This window comes from Palaemon carinicauda, chromosome 35 (assembly GCF_036898095.1).
Source record: "Palaemon carinicauda isolate YSFRI2023 chromosome 35, ASM3689809v2, whole genome shotgun sequence".
NCBI lineage: Eukaryota > Metazoa > Arthropoda > Malacostraca > Decapoda > Palaemonidae > Palaemon > Palaemon carinicauda.
In genome coordinates, this window is record NC_090759.1 from 14,639,741 (window position 1) to 14,657,080 (window position 17,340).

Here is a 17,340-nt window from a genome sequence, read left to right on the forward strand (position 1 = left end):
CTCTAACTGGGCAGAGGAGCCTCTCCTGCTCTTGACCCACCACATTAGTGAGGTTAGGGACCTCAAACGTCCCCGGCCAGGGTTTGGATGGATTCTCGTTCTTAGCGAGGAAATCGATCCTCAATGCACATACTGCTCCATCCTGGTTAAAGCCCACCTGCTTCTCAAAAGCGTGAATCTCGCCGACCCTTTTTGCTGTGGCCAAAGCCATAAGGAAGAGGGTTTCCTTAGTAGCATCTCTAAGGGATGCTTGTGAGATGGGTTCGAATTTCTTGCAGCATAGGAACCTCAGAACCACGTCCAAATTCCAAGCTGGGGGTCTTAACTGAGCCTGCTTAATTGTCTCAAAAGACTTCAAGAGATCTTGCAAGTCTTTATCCTGAGTCAAGTCTATGCCTCTGTGCCTACAGACAGCAGAAAGCATACTCCTGTACCTTTAATAGTGGATACGGCCAGTTTAGAGTCCTGTCTGAGGGACAACAAAATATCCGCTATTTGGCTCACAGAGGAAACTTTATGCTGCTTACACCAAGCTCTAAAGGTTTCCCACTTCGATTGGTAGACTCTTTGCGAAGAGACCCTCCTCGCTCTGGCGATAGCTCTTGCAGCTTGCACAGAAAAGCCTCTCGCTCTGACAAGCTTCTCGATAGTCTGAAGGCAGTCAGTCGCAGAGCGAGGGGGTTTCGATGATACCTCTCGAAGTGGGGCTGTTTGAGAAGCTTTGGACTTGGAGGAAGGCTTCTTGGAAAGTCCACTAACATGTCCAACACCTCTGTGAACCATTCTCTTGCTGGCCAGAATGGAGCTACCAGGATCATTCTTCCTGATTCAAGGAGAACGAATTTCCTGACTACCAGATTGATGATCTTGAAAGGGGGGAATGCATAGGTGTCCATCCCCGTCCAGTCCATCAAGAAGGCGTCTACTGCTATTGCCTCCTCGTCTGGGACTAGGGAGCAGTAGTTGGGGATCCTTTTGTTTTGGTTGGAGGCAAAGAGGTCTATTAAAGGCCTCCTCCATTACTTCCACAGACTCTGACAGACCTGATGGTTGAGGGTCCAATCCGTGGGAAGAACTTGCCCTTTACTGCTGAGCATGTCTGCTCTTACATTCTTCTGTCCCTGCACAAATCTTGTTAGTAGTTCTACGTTGTTCTCCTTCGACCACAGAAGGAACTCTTTTGCTGTTTCGAACAGAGACAGAGAGTGAGTTCCCCCTTGCTTTCTGATGTAAGCCAAAGCCGTGGTGTTGTCCGAATTGATCTCCACTATCCTCCCCGACACGGAATCTTTGAAGGCCTTCAGTCCTAACAGAATGGCCATCAACTCCCTGTTGATGTGCCACCCGGCTTGCTCCTTTCTCCAAGAGCCTGAGACCTCCTTGCTTCCCAGTGTTGCTCCCCATCCTGATTCCGAAGCATCTTAGAACAACACTAGGTCTGGGTTCTTCCTGAACAGGGAGATTCCTTCCTCTAAAATAGCTGGATCCAGCCACCAAATCAGATGACTCTTGATTTCTGCTGGAATGTGGAAGGAAAAGGAGTCCTCCTGAATCTTCCTGTCCCACACCCTTGATAGGAAGTGTTGAAGAGGTCTGAGGTGCAGTCTTCCAAGAGAGACAAACTGTTCGAGCGATAAGAGGGTTCCAAGCAAACTCATCCAATCCCTCGCTGAGCACTTCTGTCTTTCCAGGAATTCCTGAACCTTCCCGAGGCACCTGGTCTGCCTTTCTTGGGAGGGAGAAGCCCGAAAACAAACTGAGTCCAGAACTATCCCCAAATAAAGAATTGTCTAACTCGGTTCGGTCTGGGACTTCTCCTTGTTGATGACAACACCCAGTTCCTGAGCCATCATAAAAGTCTTCGTAGGTCCTCCAGACATTTCTCCTTCGACCGAGATCTTATCAACCAGTCGTCCAGATATAGAGATACTCTTATCCCCTCTTGGTGAAGCCATCCTGCCACATTCCCCACTACCCTGGTGAAGACTTGAGGAGCAGTGCTGAGGCCGAAGCAAAGAGCCTTGAACTGGAAACACTTGCCCTGGATCATAAATCTTAGGAACTTCCTCGAAGTCGGATGGATAGGGATGTGAAAGTAAGCGTCCTGTAAATCCAGAGACACCATCCAGTCTCCTGGACGTACCGCTGCCAGCACAGACTGAGTCGTCTCCATGGTAAATTTTGTCTTTTCCACAAAGACGTTCAGAGCGCTGACATCTAGCACTGGTCTCCATCCACTCGAGCTCTTGGGTACCAGAAACAGGCGATTGTAGAAGCCTGGGGAAGATAGTTCCAGAACTGGCTCTATCGCTCCCTTCTCCAGCATCTGGTTCACCAGATCCAGTAGAGCCTCTTGTTTCCCGATGTCCGAGTACTGCGCCACCAAGGATAGGGGCGTATTTGAAAGCAGAGGCTTCTTCAAGAGGGGGACCTTGTATCCCTCCTTGATGACCGAGAGGGACCAGGCGTCCGCCCCTCTTTTCTTCGAAGCCTGCCAAAAAAGTGACAGTCTTGCTCCTACCGCTACATGAAGGACTTGAGTTTCATCTCCTGGGGCGGGATCTGAACGAACCCCTATTCGTTCTACCGCCCGTGTCCTGCCTTCTTCCCCTGAAGTCTGTTCTCGTCGGAGCTCTACCTCAAAAGGGCTGCTGAAGCTTCCTCTCCTCTCTCTTCAATGACGAAGGAACCGTTTGTAAAGGCTTCCCTGCAGAACATGACAGGAGGTCTTGTGTGGCCTTTTGCGCTAGAGAAAGGGTAATGTACCTGACAAGGGACTCAGGAAAAAGATGCTCCGATAGAGGGGCATAAAGGAGCTTTGCCTTCTGCGCAACTGTAACTGCTCTAGAAGTGAAGGAACATAAAAGGGCCCTCTTCTTTAAAACTCTTGCCGAAAATAGGGAAGCCAACTCATTTGACCCATCCCTAAAAGCCTTGTCCATGCAGGCCATAATACTAGTAAGGTCTTCTGTATCTTCTAGTCGCTCTGTTTTCCTGACCAACGTACCCAGAGACTAGTCCAAAAAACTGAAGACTTTGAAGGCTCGTAAAATTCCCATGACGAGGTGGTCAAGCTCAGACATAGACCACATTACCTTCGCCGAGTTAAGAGTCAACAATGCCAGAGAAGTCCCCCTTGGAGGAGGCAGGCACTCCCAGGCCTAGAGCTTCTCCAGTCTCGTATCACACACGCCCGCCTTAGACATAAGTCTAGCAAGTGGAAACGAGAAGGTGGTCTTGACCGCTTGCCTACGCTCCTTCAGCCAGTCATTCATTCTAGCATTCCTAGCCGAGATAGACAGCTTCATTTTGACGAAAGCCGACTGTTTTTGGCCTTCTTCCTGCTAAACTGCGACTGAGGAGAACGAGGAGTAGCAGGTTGAAACTCCTCCCCATAGAGCTCAAGGAGGGAGCGAGAGAGAACCTTATAATCTGCAGCCGCGTTTGTGGGCTTATCTTCATCCTCTGAGATATCCTCTAGATCTTGCCCTATTTCCAACTCAGTCTCTCTTTGGGCTGCTGGAACTAAGTCGGAGGTTGCTTTAACAAGCCAATCAGTTTCCAATTGCTCATCTGCGTCCGAGAAGAGCAAATCGTCGGATGCGTCCTGTTGGCGAGGGCTAAATGCATCCTGACATCGAGGGGCGCATGCGTCCTTGCGCCGCGCACCGGAGGCGTCCTGTTGCCGCGCGATGGAGGCGTCCTGACGTCGCACGCTAGAAGCGTTCTCGAGGCGGGAGGAGGATGTGTCCTGGCGCCGAGACCTGGAAGCGTCCTTGCAACAAAAGCTGCATGCGTCCTGGCGTCGTGAAGTGGAAGCATCCTGGAGAGGCAGGCTGGAAGCGTCCTGGCATCGCGAGCGAGAGACGGAAGCGTCCTGGCATCGCGAGCGAGAGACGGAAGCGTCCTGGCATCGCGAGCGAGAGACGGAAGCGTCCTGGCATCGCGAGCGAGACACGAAAGCGTCCTGGCGGCGTGTCGAGGAAGAAGAAGCGCGGTACCGCGCGCTTGACAAATCGCGCCGCGGTTCCCTGGGAGAGGCACTCCGTTCCCACTTAGAGGCCAATTTCTTAATCGGTAAAGTGTCATCCTTACGCCTGCCCAACTGGGAGGAAGGGTGGCTAAAAGCTTGTACCAGAGAAGACAGCTCTTTCTGCATAACTTCCATAAAAGATTTCGCGACTGCTACTGGATCCTGCGTTTCCGAAGGCGATGGCTGCCGAGTAGCGCTGGTCATAGGAGAAAGTTCTCTCGATAGTCTCTCGTCACTTACAAGAAGAGGAGAATCTTCCTTCCCTCCATTTCTAGGCTTTCACCTCTTCGTTGGAATGGCATCCCAGTCATCCTCTGAAGGATAAGGTTCCAGGCTACTCGATAAGGGAGAGCGAGAACGGGTCTGGTCAGCTTGATTCCATCTCCTCTTGGTCGGTCTCGAAGTTTCATACCGCCATTTGCGTCTAGGCGAGGGGTTCGGGGAAGACACCATCACTTCCGACATGCCTTTTCCGTGACGGTCAAGAGCAGCCTGGGAAAACGCAACAAGACTGCTTGAGGCGACGGCTGACCGAGGATGCGTACCTCTCACTCCCTTGCGGCCGTCAACGTACCTTCTCCCTTGGTCCTGGGAGCTTGGTAGAGGTCTAGACCTAGGGACGTGACAGGTTCGATCAATCGCCACCTCCACTGCACTATCACATGCACTAATCACACTCTCACTCTTACCTTTCAAGGCTGAAAGCTGGTCTTTAATAGCCTTCAACTCAGCCGCCATCCTGGCGTACCGAGGGTCATCCGTAGATACCATTCCTGTAGAAGGGGCAGGAGCTACTACCTCAGGAGAAGGTTCAATTTCTACAGAGGAATTAATTAAGGGATCAAAAGAAATATTTAAGCTAGGCTCACTAGCAGAATTAGATTTAGATCTCGAAGCCCTCCTGGCTTTATCTAACTCTAACTTACGCACATAGCGTTTCATACTTAACCATTCTTACTCGCTCAAAACCTCACATTCCTTGCACCTATTATCAAGCGCACATTCAAAACCCCTGAATTTTAAACAATCATTGTGAGGGTCTACCGAAACATTCGGTAACCTCACCTTGCATACCTCATTTACACAAACACGAAAATGAAGTTTATCAGTCATCGTAAACAAACAAATAGTTGAAGAATGATAACAAAAGTGATTGCCAAAACCCTAGATCAGTGTACATCACCAAAAAAGAAGTCCAGTACAGCGACACAGGGAAAGCGAACGAAAAACTCCAATGGCGGACCAACAATGTTGTCAGTCCAACCGGCAGAGATGATCTGAGGAACAGAAAATGGGAATGATTCCACGTACCACCCTGTAAGGGGTGTTACCCACCTAATCGCACAACCACCACACGGCGGTTGCCGCGAATTTTGTAAAATTCTGCCGGACGTCAGAGACTTTAGCTATATATATATACTGTAACTGCCAGGTAAGTTCTATTCATAAAAATGACAAATTTGAAGAAAATTTGTATTTTTCCTAACCATACAAACCTTAGCTATTTACAGAGGGTTTACCTTTTAGCGCAGCTGAAATGACGAGCCAATAGTTTTAACGAGGGTTAATTACCCCCGCGCTAGTTAGCGGGGGGTGGGAAAGGGTAGCTTGCTACCCCTCCCCCCTCCACACACCGGTGACTTGCTTCACTTCACTTAGAGGTAGGACTTGACTTGGGGGTCAGGGATGGCGGGCACATATGTGTAAATAGCTAAGGTTTGTATGGTTAGGAAAAAAGGGATTTTGACGAAGGAAAAATCTATTTCTGGGGAGAGACCTGTGGCGCCCGGTGAAAAGAGTCCTTCTTATATACCTTTTCTGATAAAACCTTCCAATTATACCAGAGAAAGATAAAAGCATGGAATGCTGAGGTTACAACCCTCGCGCGAGCACCTTTAGGGTGTCGTGTATAAAGCAAAGGCGCGTGAAATCCACTATTCACAGGTTGTCTTCCATTTAGTTAATTCCTTCGTCAAAGGGATGGGCCGATACAAAGGCCCTTGCCAACCACCAGCGCCACACCACCCACGCCACGACGCGAGCGCCATCTGAACAACATCCTTCTTTTTGGAATACTATGTGTTGTTTTGTTTTGTGGTGCTCTCGGTCTTTTTTATCAATCGTGGATTTATTTTGTCATGTCCGAAGCTCCATCTTCACACATTCCAATGTTAAGTACCATAGTTTGTTTTGACAGTATTTTATTGTACCGGGCTTTTGTTTTATATCCAGTATAGTCTGTTTTAATTCCCGTCTGGCCTTTCATGGCGGCCATTGTTTGTTCACTTGTTGGGAATTCATCTTTGTCTGCCCGTTTAGTACTCTGTCACTTAGGTTCTTGGTTAAGTCCTGGCCTTATGCCTTTAGAACCGTTATTATTTTTATTTTTATTTTTTTTGTGTATTTATGCTCATGGTACTTTTTGCTAGTAAGTCCAGCCTACGAACGAGATAGCGATTTAGCTTTGTTTTTGTTTAGTGCCCGCCCCTCCGAGGCGTTCGTCACTCGACTGTGCTATTTATTTAAAGTTTTAGCAGATGCTATTCTTCGATCGTAGTGTTATATGGATGTACATTTTTATTTTATACGTTTATAATAGTGTTGTGTGATTTTTAGTCCTGTTTTTGTGTCCAAGAGAGCGAGAGATAGGGGTCCCCGTTTTCTGTTCGCAGTCACGAGTTACCCCTTTCTCTCGTTTTCTTTCTTTGCTCTGGTGGTTGAGCGGATTTCCCGTTTTCCGTTTTGTGCGTTCAACGGGTTCTCCCTCCCTCACCTCTCCCCCTCGGGGTAGATGATAACTTACGAGTTATTTATTTTTCGTGACTTTTCAATTGTTAGCGTTATTTTGGTCCGTGTTCGTCCTCTCCCCGTTACGGCTCGGGAGCAGTTTATGAACGTTTTCCACTCCGCCTTGAGTTCTACTCCGGCTTGAGGGATTCTCAATGACTTTCGTTCTATTGTTATATTTATATATTGTTTACTACATGGGACGGGCTTCATATTGTTTAGATACGACCCTCCGGTGGCCCTTACTGCGGTCTCAGGCCACGGCCATATCCACAATAGCCATTGTTATTACAATTGTGTTTTTATTCACAATAATTATTCAGGACCTTTCTTCTCCCTCCGGCCTCACCGGAGGTTGTAAATACGCTTTGCTATGATCTAAGCCTTAGCCTTTAGCTGAGGCTTGGCTTTTATATCTTCACAATTGAATTATTAGCCACAATTGAATTATTCAGGGTATCTCATTATCCTCCGGCGTCACCGGAGGTCGCCCATACACTTCACACTTATATTTGCCTTGCCTTTGGCTAAGACGGCATTATTCAGGACATCTCATTACGCTCCGGCTTCACCGGAGGTCGCCCATACACTTAACACTTATATTTGCCTTGCCTTTAGCTAAGGCTGGTGTTTATATTTATTTTAAGGGCATGTCACTGCTTCCCCGACCCTCGCAGGTCGGCAGATTGCTTTAAGTTATTTATCCTTATGTCATTAACAGACATTAGGTAAATTACAATTATACAAACATTTGGATATTATAGTGCCAACAATGGTTTTGGCCGAATAGCGATTTAAACGTTTGCGATTTAGTCTGTTAGTCTGTTAGTTTACACTCGCCCCAGGAAGGCTCGATTTAGACTATATCCTTATTTATTGGTTACGTTGTCGTTATTCTTCGTTTTTGGTTATTACAATGACTAAAAATTAAAAAGAAAAAGGAAAAATAAAAAAAATAAAAATAAAATAAAAACAATCAGTTTTATTTTACTTTCCTTATATTATTGTGTGATGTTAGCTTTTATTATGTAACCTTGAGAGTGAGAACATAAGGTGCTCGTTTATTAGCTCGAGTAAGGGAGGTGATTTTCCCGTTCTCCGTTTTTATACGTTCACGAGTTATTCAGGCCTCCTCTTATTATCAGAGTTGATGATAGTACGTTTAATGTTATACACGTTTTATTGATGTGGTTACTGTTAATATAGCTAACACTATTAGTAGGAACGTTGGTGTATGAGTCATTAATTGGGTTCGATTTATACCGACACCCTTAGCTCCGCCTTGAGTTATGTTTAGCTCCGCCTTGAGTTATACGCCGCTATAATGGATACTCATTGGGTGAGAACTAGTCAGATATTTGGAGTGCAACGGTGAAATCCGGCACTCAGACTCCGGCTGAGACCTTTTTGCACACGAACCTTTGTCATGTTTGATCTCAATTACACCTTTCCGGCCCCTTTTTTCATCGAATCTCCGGCTACGCTGGAGATAACTCAAACATTCATTGAGGTTAATGGTATCGTACCGGTGACGGTCACGATCTCACGGGGACTAGCCTTTGCTACCGGATCTCCCATACAAACAGAGATCAAGCAGACGTCCAGAACCGGAGTTAACAATGTGATACCGATGAGGATTTCACAGTTTCATTATTACGGTCCCTTTTTCATCGAATATCCGGCTTCACTGGAGATAACACAGACATTCAGTTTTAGAGAATGTTATCGTACCGATGAGGATCACGTTTTCACGTTGCCGGACCTTTGTCACTGGTTCTCCGGTACAAACTGAGATCAATCAGACGCTCAGAATCAGGGTATGAACCCTTTTTCATGAATTATCACAATATCGTCATTACGATTCTTTTTCATCGAATCTCCGGCTTAACCGGATATCGTACAGGCGATCAGCATTGAGGTTAATATTAGATTTCCTCTGGTTCACGTTGTCACTATGACGGACCTTTGTTTGTACCGGGGATGGTTGTCGGAGATCACTCAGACCACGGGTGGCCAATCTTTTGTTTTACCTGTAAAAAAAAAAAAAAAAAAAAAAAAAAAAAAAAAAAAAAAAAAAAAAAAAAAAAAAAAATTATTTATGAACGTAACTATGCCTATATTTATGCATGTATTTAATTCTAACGATGTATAATATGGATAAATATCCATACAACATCGTGTTCAAATAGAATTAAATTAATTATGCCTATATTTATGCATGTATTTAATTCTAACTATGTATAAATATGGATAAATATCCATACAACATCGTGTTCAAATAGAATTAAATTAATTATGCCTATATTTATGCATGAATTTAATTCTAACTATGTATAAATATGGATAAATATCCATACAACATCGTGTTCAAATAGAATTAAATTAATTATGCCTATATTTATGCATATTCAATCCTAACTGTCTAAATATGGCTAAATATCCATACAACATAGTGTTCAAATAGAAATACATTAATTATGCCTATATTTATGCATAGTCAATTCTATGTCTAGATATGGATAAATATCCATACAACATAGTGTTCATATAGAAATAAATTTCCACCCAGTGGCGAATGCGCCAACAGTGTCACATTTCATGAATACAAGTGTCGCACTATACCCCAGAAGATAATACATTAAATAACTTGTATTATCTTCGAATTTGTCATTTGTTCCGTAACCGAAATACAAACCACGCTATTTACAGAGGGTGACTTACCCCTTAGGAAGGGTGGAAAGTCCCCAGCCTTACTGACTTCGGCTTGCCCGGGGGCTCGATCCCTCAGTGAGCAGCACTAGAGAGAGGGAGCCCCTGTACCTCACAAGTTCCTAGCATCGCTAGAAACGAGTGGCCTACATAAGCAGTGTGAGGAGGAGAGTGTGACTCGTCCTATGAAGTTGACCTTGAGACCTTCAGATAGGAATTCTAGGATAGGACGTTCCCCATACCACCTCGTCAGGGTATGGGAGACGCAACAGTATTAAGCTTAATACTAGGAGCACAAAGAAGCATGGGTTACCTGCAGAGGTCGAGGTCAGCTATGCGAGGACCAGGATGCTGCTTCCCCAAGAGAGGGGAGAATGAAGAAAGAAGTAAGGGTCAGACATACTCTTTCATTCACGCAGACTAAGACCGGGTAACAACGCCCTCAACCTACTGCTACTTGTCCAAAAAGGAGCCTGAGGTTAGACCAGCTGTTGTGCAGCCACCACAGGGCCGATAGAAAACGTATCGAGGCTCCTGTGGGTCACGTCTTGCAGGTAGTGGGCTGTGAAGGTCGTTTGACGCTTCCAGACCCCAGCTTGAAGTACCTGCGTCACAGAGAAGTTTCTCTCGAAGGCCAGGGATGTAGCAATACCCCTGACATCGTGGGCCCGAGGGCGACGTGACGGAGGAGGGTCAGGATTCAGGGCATGGTGGATAACCCTTCGAATCCAAGCTGAGATGGTGTTCCTGGTGACCCTCCTCTTTGTCCTGCCTGTGCTCACAAACAAAGCTCGCACATGAGGACGGACTGCAGCCGTTCTCTTCAAGTAGTGCCTCAGACACCTCACTGGACATAGTAGCAGCTGGTCTGGGTCGCTTGTTACAGAACGGAGACTCGCGATCCTGAAAGAGTCGAACCGAGGATCCGGCACTCCAGGATTCTGAGTCTTGGCCACAAACTCAGGGACGAACCTGAACGTTACCTCCCCCCATCCCCTTGAATGGGCGATGTCGTACGAGAGACCATGAAGTTCACTAACTCGCTTGGCCGAAGCCAAGGCGAGTAGGAAAGCCGTCTTCCAAGACAGGTGGCGATCGGAGGCCTGGCGTAATGGCTCGAAGGGAGGTCTCTTAAGAGACCTGAGGACTCGAACCACGTTCCAAGGAGGGGGTCTCACTTCCGACTGGGGGCAGGTAAGCTCATAGCTACGTATGAGTAAAGAGAGTTCTAGCGATGAAGAAATATCCACGCCCTTCAATCTGAAGGCCAAGCTTAAGGCTGAGCGATAGCCTTTCACTGCCGAGACAGAAAGGCGCATTTCTTCTCGCAGATACACGAGGAAGTCCGCTATTGCTGGAATAGTGGCATCGAGTGGAGAGATACCCCTTCCACGACACCAACCACAAAAGACTCTCCACTTTGCTTGGTAGACTCCCTCAGAGGACCTTCGCAGGTGCCGAGACATTCTCTCCGCAACCTGTTGCGAAAAGCCTCTCTCCGCGAGGAGACGCTGGATAGTCTCCAGGCGTGAAGCCGAAGCGAGGCTACGGCCCTGTGAGGGACGCCGGAGTAGGGTTGTCTGAGAAGCTCGTGTCGTGGAGGAAGCTCCCTTGGGAGTTCCGTCAGGAGTTGCAGAAGGTCCGGAAACCATTCCGCGTGATGCCATAGCGGAGCTACCAGAGTCATGGAACAGTTGACCGATAGTCTGGTCCTGTTGAGCACCCTTCTCATCAGACAGAACGGTGGGAAGGCGTACACGTCGATGTTGTCCCACCGTTGCTGGAAAGCATCTTGCCAGAGTGCCTTGGGGTCCGGGACTGGTGAGCAGTACAGGGGCAGCTTGAAGTTCAAGGCTGTCGCGAACAAGTCCACAGTCGGGGAACCCCACAAAGTCAGGACTTTGTTGGCTATCTGAGGATCCAAAGACCACTCGGTACTCACTATCTGCGAAGCCCTGCTCAGACTGTCGGCGAGCACATTCCTCTTGCCAGGAATGAAGCGAGCTGATAGTGTTATCAAGTGGGTTTCGGTCCACCTCAGAGTCTCTACTGCAAGATGGGATAGCTGTTGCGAAAAAGTGCCTCCCTGCTTGTTGATATTAGCCACTACCGTGGTGGTGTCGCTCATCACCACCACGGAGTGACCCGCCAGGGACCGTTGGAACTGCTGAAGAGCCAGAAAGACGGCCTTCAATTCTAGTAGGTTGATGTGTAGGCACTTTTCTGATTCTGACCAAAGGCCTGAGGCCCTCTGGTTCAGAACGTGCGCCCCCCACCCTTCTTTTGACGCGTCCGAAAACAGAGTCAATTCCGGGGGGAGGACGAGAAGACTCACTCCCTTCCGCAGGTTCTCGTCGGCCAGCCACCACCGCAAGTCCGTCTGTTCCAGACAGAATGTCCGGGGAATCGGATCCTTGATTCCACCGGGACTTGAGCCGCCATTGAAGGGATCTCATCCTGAGGCGGCTGTTTGGAACCAGACGGGCCAGGGAGGATAGGTGGCCTAAGAGACGCAACCACGATTGGGCGGGGAGTTCTTTTCGCCTGAGGAAGGGTTCCGCCACCCTCCTCAGCCTTGCTATCCGGTCGTCTGATGGAAAGGCTTTGTGGAGATTGGTGTCTATTAGCATGCCTAGATAAACCAGTCGTTGGGACGGCTGCGGAGAGGACTTCTCAAGGTTTACCACGATCTCCAGATCCTGGCAAAGATCCAGAAGCCTGTCTCGGTGCCGAAGAAGGGTCGACTCCGAGTCTGCTAGGATCAGCCAATCGTCCAGGTAACGAAGGAGACGAATGCCGTTCCTGTGCGCCCAAGATGAAATCAGGGTGAACACTCTGGTAAACACCTGAGGAGCTGTGGAGAGACCGAAACACAGCACCTTGAACTGGTAGATCTTGTTGTCTAGGCAGAATCTCAGGTACTTCCTGGAATACGGATTGATTGGGATGTGGAAGTACGCGTCCTTTAGATCCAGTGTACACATGAAGTCTTGTGGTCTCACCGCAAGTCTGACCGTGTCTGCTGTCTCCATGCTGAACCGGGTTTGTTTGACAAACCTGTTCAGAGCTGAGAGATCGATGACGGGTCTCCAGCCTCCAGTAGCCTTCTCTACAAGAAAGAGTCGACTGAAGAAGCCTGGGGAGCCGTCCACGACCTCCTGGAGAGCACCCTTCTCGAGCATGGTTTCGACTTCGGCCTGAAGGGCCAGCCCCTTTGCCGATCCCGTGGCATAGGAGCTCAACGACACTGAATTCGCTGTCAGGGGAGGTTGAGATGTTGTGAACGGGACGCGATAACCTTGGCCGATCACAGAGACCGTCCAAGCATCGGCCCCGTGTTGCTGCCACCTGCGGACGCAACGCCGAAGGCATCCCCCCACAGGTGGACATGCAGGGGGACTGCCACCCCTAGGGCTTGCGGCCGCGGCCGCCACCCCTAGGAGTCTTGCCTCCCCTGGAGGACTTACCGCCCCTCTTGACCTTGGCTGGAAAGGGCTGGGGCTTAGACACCACTTTCTTAGCTGCCGGTGCCTGTTTGGGAGCCTTACGAGGCTGTTGCTGCTGTTGTGGCGGGGCTGGAGGCTTATAGGGCTGAGTTGTAAGGGCCCTATGGAGGAGGGAGTCCGTGCTGGATTTCCTCCACCTCTCAGCCGTTCGCTCCATGTCTTGAGGCACAAACAGGCTCTCCCCCAGAAGGGAAGCATGTCGGAGCCTACACACATCTACGGCGGGGACCTTCGGATGGAATCTCTCGGACACAGCATCGCGACGCTTCAACACCGAGTTGGCCCACAGGGTGGTAACTTGGTGCGCCAAAAACTCGATGGAGCGGGTACCCGAGAGTAAGAAGGTCTCTAGGGCCTTCCTATTGGTCTCCTTGGACAAGTCCTCCGATCGCAATAGGATGCCCAGAGATCCTAGCCAGAAGTCCAGCCACGAAGTGGCCTGCATGGCACACTTAGCGACCTTCTCGTGGTTAAGGATCTCTGCCGCCGAGAACGACACCTGCCGGGCAGAGAGTTTCTCAAGGGGAACTCCCTTCGCCAGCTCCTCCACAGAGTGATGGAGAGGAAGAGCGAGGTTGTGCTCACCCAGGATCTCGAAATACCTCCTCTGCTGGAGGCGAGGAGGAGGGATGAGCTTGTTCCCGGCAGTGGAACGACTGGAGGAGGCAAGAAGTGCGAGCTGAGCGTTGGCCCTAGCCCTGGCACTCTTCAGCCCCCGAGACCAGGGCAGAGCTGCACTGGTCTTAGGGGCCTTCCGAACGTCAAACACTTCATCCAGAATCGTGTCTTTGCCTTCACGGGGGGCGATGACTGGATCCGTAAGCCAGTTAAGTTGCCTTATCAGGCTTAGGACCTGCCAGAAGGCATGTTCGGATTCTTGCTGTTCTCCTCCCTGCGGGCTGGAAGCTAAGTCTCCTGCCCCAGGAATCTCTTCCTGGGGTGATACGTGGATATTCCCCTGGGTAGTCGTGGGTTCCTGACGAATCCTTGCAGAGGATTTAGGGACGGTCTTGGAATCCTTGGATTCCCTCCTGGGAGGGATACAGGATCCCAACAACGAGGTTCGAGGGGCCCCCTCCTCACGAGACGATTCTCCTGCCTGAAGCGAAGTCTCCCCCCCTGGTGCCGAGGGGAAGACTACCGCCCCACTGGACTCACCTGAGGACGGAAAGGCCTCGTCCACGGGAGAAGGAGAGAGTACTCGTGCAGGAGAAGGGACCTTCGCGACCGACCTCTTGGGAACCAACTTCGCCCTGGGGGAAGTCACCACGAAGTCCGCTCCTCTCATTCTCTTCAGCGTAGGAGAGACAGCCGTTGGTTTGTTACCCTGGCCGGCGAGTGCTGGTTTCATAACCCTCACTAACGCCCGTGCCAGAGGACCAAACCAAGTCTGCTGCTCCAAGGACACAGAGTCCAAAATCCTCGCTAAAGGGAAAGGGATCGGGCGATCCTTTGGAGTGGACACGACGGTACCTGCCTGAAAAGAAGGTGGGGAAGAATGATGTACTAACCTCTCCTCGTCCTGCACTACCAACCTGTGTTTGGATGGAGGTGATCCCGAGTGCCGACTAGGAGCACGCGTTCCTGCTGCTACCACCGGCTGCGGAATTCGCCGCGAACGATGGTCGCGCGAGGGCGAATGGTCGCGCGAGGGCGAATGGTCGCGCGAGGGCGAATGGTCGCGCGAGGGCGAATGGTCGCGCGAGGGCGAATGGTCGCGCGAAGGCGAATGGTCGCACAGGAGCGCGGGCGAGCGATCGCGCGGGCGTGCAGGTGGATGATCGCGCGGGTGCACAGGCGAGCGGTCGCGCGGGCGCGCAGGCGAGCGGTCGCGCGGCGCGCAGGCGAGCGGTCGCGCGGGCGCGCAGGCGAGTGGGCGCGAGGGTGGGCAGGTAAATGAACGCGTGTCCGAGGCGACGAACGCAAGCGTTGGCGCGACGGCGAGGGAACGCGCTGCCGCGTAGGTGAGGAAGATCGCTGGCGATGTAGATCCACAGGCGATTGATGACGAGCTGGTGAGTGCAGTCGCTCAAGTTGGCGATGGCGCGATGTGGCATGTCGACGCACTGGCGTGCGATGGTGAACAGCATGCGCAGGTGAATGACCGCGTAATGGTAAGCGATGGAGAGCAGCATGCGCAGGTGAATGATCGCGTGATGGGGTGCGATGGTGATCAGCATCCGCAGGAGGGCGATCGTGCAGTGGTGAGCGATGGCGAGCAGCATGCGCAGGAGGGCGATCGCGTGATGGCGAGCGATGGCGAGCAGCATTTGCAGGTGGGCGATCGCGTGATGGGGTGCGATGGTGATCAGCATCCGCAGGAGGGCGATCGTGCAGGGGCGAGCGATGGCGAGTAGCATGCGCAGGAGGCCGATCGTGCAATGGCGAGCGATGGCGAGCAGCATGCGCAGGCGGGCGATCGCGAGCTAGAAGCTGGCGAACCATGTTCCTTCAGGAGCGTTGGAGAACGTTGGCGCGCTAGCTGTCGCTGTTGAATAGGAGATACTAAGATCGTCTGTGCGCGCTAGCAAGCAGGTGAACGCTGGCGAGGAGGTAATCGCTGGCGCGTAGGTGATCGCTGGCGAGCTGGAGATCGCTGGCGAGCAGAAGGTCGACGCGTGTCATGTGAAAGGACAGGTGGTGCGGCGCGTTCACGAGCAGGAACTGGGAGATCGCTGGCGCGTTGGCGAACATGTGTTTTTGACACACGCGCAGCACGATGTTGCGTAGCCACAGGACCAGGCAGATGGTGAGCAGGGAGTTCAGCAGGAACTAAAGGGTGGTCAGAGACCGCAGGGCAATGGTCCTCAAATGAGCGCTGACGCTCGGAAGAGAGCTGACGAGCAGGAGAGCGCTGGCGAGGGGGGCGAACATCAGGAGAGCGCCGACGAGCAGGAGAGTCTTGGCGAGCAGGAGATCGTCGACGAGCAGGAGAGCCCTGAAGATCAGGAGAGCCCTGAAGATCAGGAGAGCGCTGGCGAGCAGGAGAGCGCTTGTGCGCTAGCACTGCTCGCGTAAGGGAAGGATCCCTTAGCCCCGAAGGGACCGTTGCCCGTCGGGTGACGAGTTCTCCAGAAGGCGAAGATCTGGCAGGAGATGGTGAGCGGTCTGCAGAGAGGTTCAAGGAAGGCGGAGCTGTAGGTTGAGGCAGACGAGGAGAGTCCCCCCCGGAGGAAGAAGACCCAAAAAGGCGCCTCTTAGTCCCCCTGTAAGGGAAAGGGAGGCCCTTGTGGCGTAGCGGACGGTGAGCCTTACGGCGGAGGCGGCCTCGGGGAAGATCGTCGGGACCATCGGTCCTCCGAAGGGGAGTCTCCGTTAAAGCACTTCCCTCAGAAGGAAGCTGAGCAGCAGCCGAGACCGAAGGACTCACTTCCCCCTTCGAAGGATGTACGGAAGGAGGAGGAGAGCCTTTAGCACCATCACCCGCAACAGCACCTGCGGCGGATTGCCCAGCCACGTCGGAGGCCTCTGTCACCACGACGTCGACAATAGACAGAGGGTCTACCTCTGCTACCGCCGGCGACTGCTTAACGGCGGCCCCCAACGAGACAAGGTCAATAAGAGCGACCCTGGAGGGCAAGCCCTTAAGCCCCAGGGACGACCAAATCGTAAAAGATCATCACTGGATAAGGCATTATCAATAACCTCCCCCGGAGGAGGAGGGGGAACCGCCTCGCTATGGGAGGCGACGCCCTCTCCCCCCACCGAAGGTCGGGAAACAGAACAAGGGCCTGCGCTCCCACTCGGCCGACTCTCCTTAGGAGGCAGACGAGGGGGAGCTTCGGAGGAGGTTTGGGCGGCAAGAAGAGTCCCGAGAACCTTCCTCCTTCAAGGCTAACCGCGGAGGAGAACGGTCTCTCTTGGACTTCTTCTTACGCCGACAGCCAAACCTCTCCCACTGGGAGGCAGACCACTCCCTGCACTCACGGCACATGTTCTCCTGGTCACACCGTCGGCCCCGACATTGAGGGCAGAGGGTGTGCGGATCCGTATTTACGTCCGACATGAAAGTCCCACAAGGACGACCGGCAACTCCAGGGCATGTACGCATTGTAAAGAAATAACTGAAGGTCAACTTCCAACCAACACACACGCTGAAAAGAAAAAGCAGAAAATTAAAGGCTGTCACGAGAGCGATGAGCAGACACGTCTGATCACCGCCGAGCCAAAAGTGAAGTGAAGCAAGTCACCAGTGTGTGGAGGGGGGAGGGGTAGCAAGCTACCCTTCCCCACCCCCCGCTAACTAGCGCGGGGGTAATTAACCCTCGTTAAAACTATTGGCTCGTCATTTCAGCTGCGCTAAAA

The 17,340-nt window shown here is 51.2% G+C and overlaps 1 protein-coding gene across 1 annotated transcript in view; it reads right to left on the minus strand.

The window, feature by feature from the left end:
• Not10 (CCR4-NOT transcription complex subunit 10) overlaps nucleotides 1-17,340 on the minus strand; it is a 176,227-nt gene that overhangs the window by 132,957 nt on the left and 25,930 nt on the right. The gene's annotated exons all lie outside the window — the stretch shown is intronic.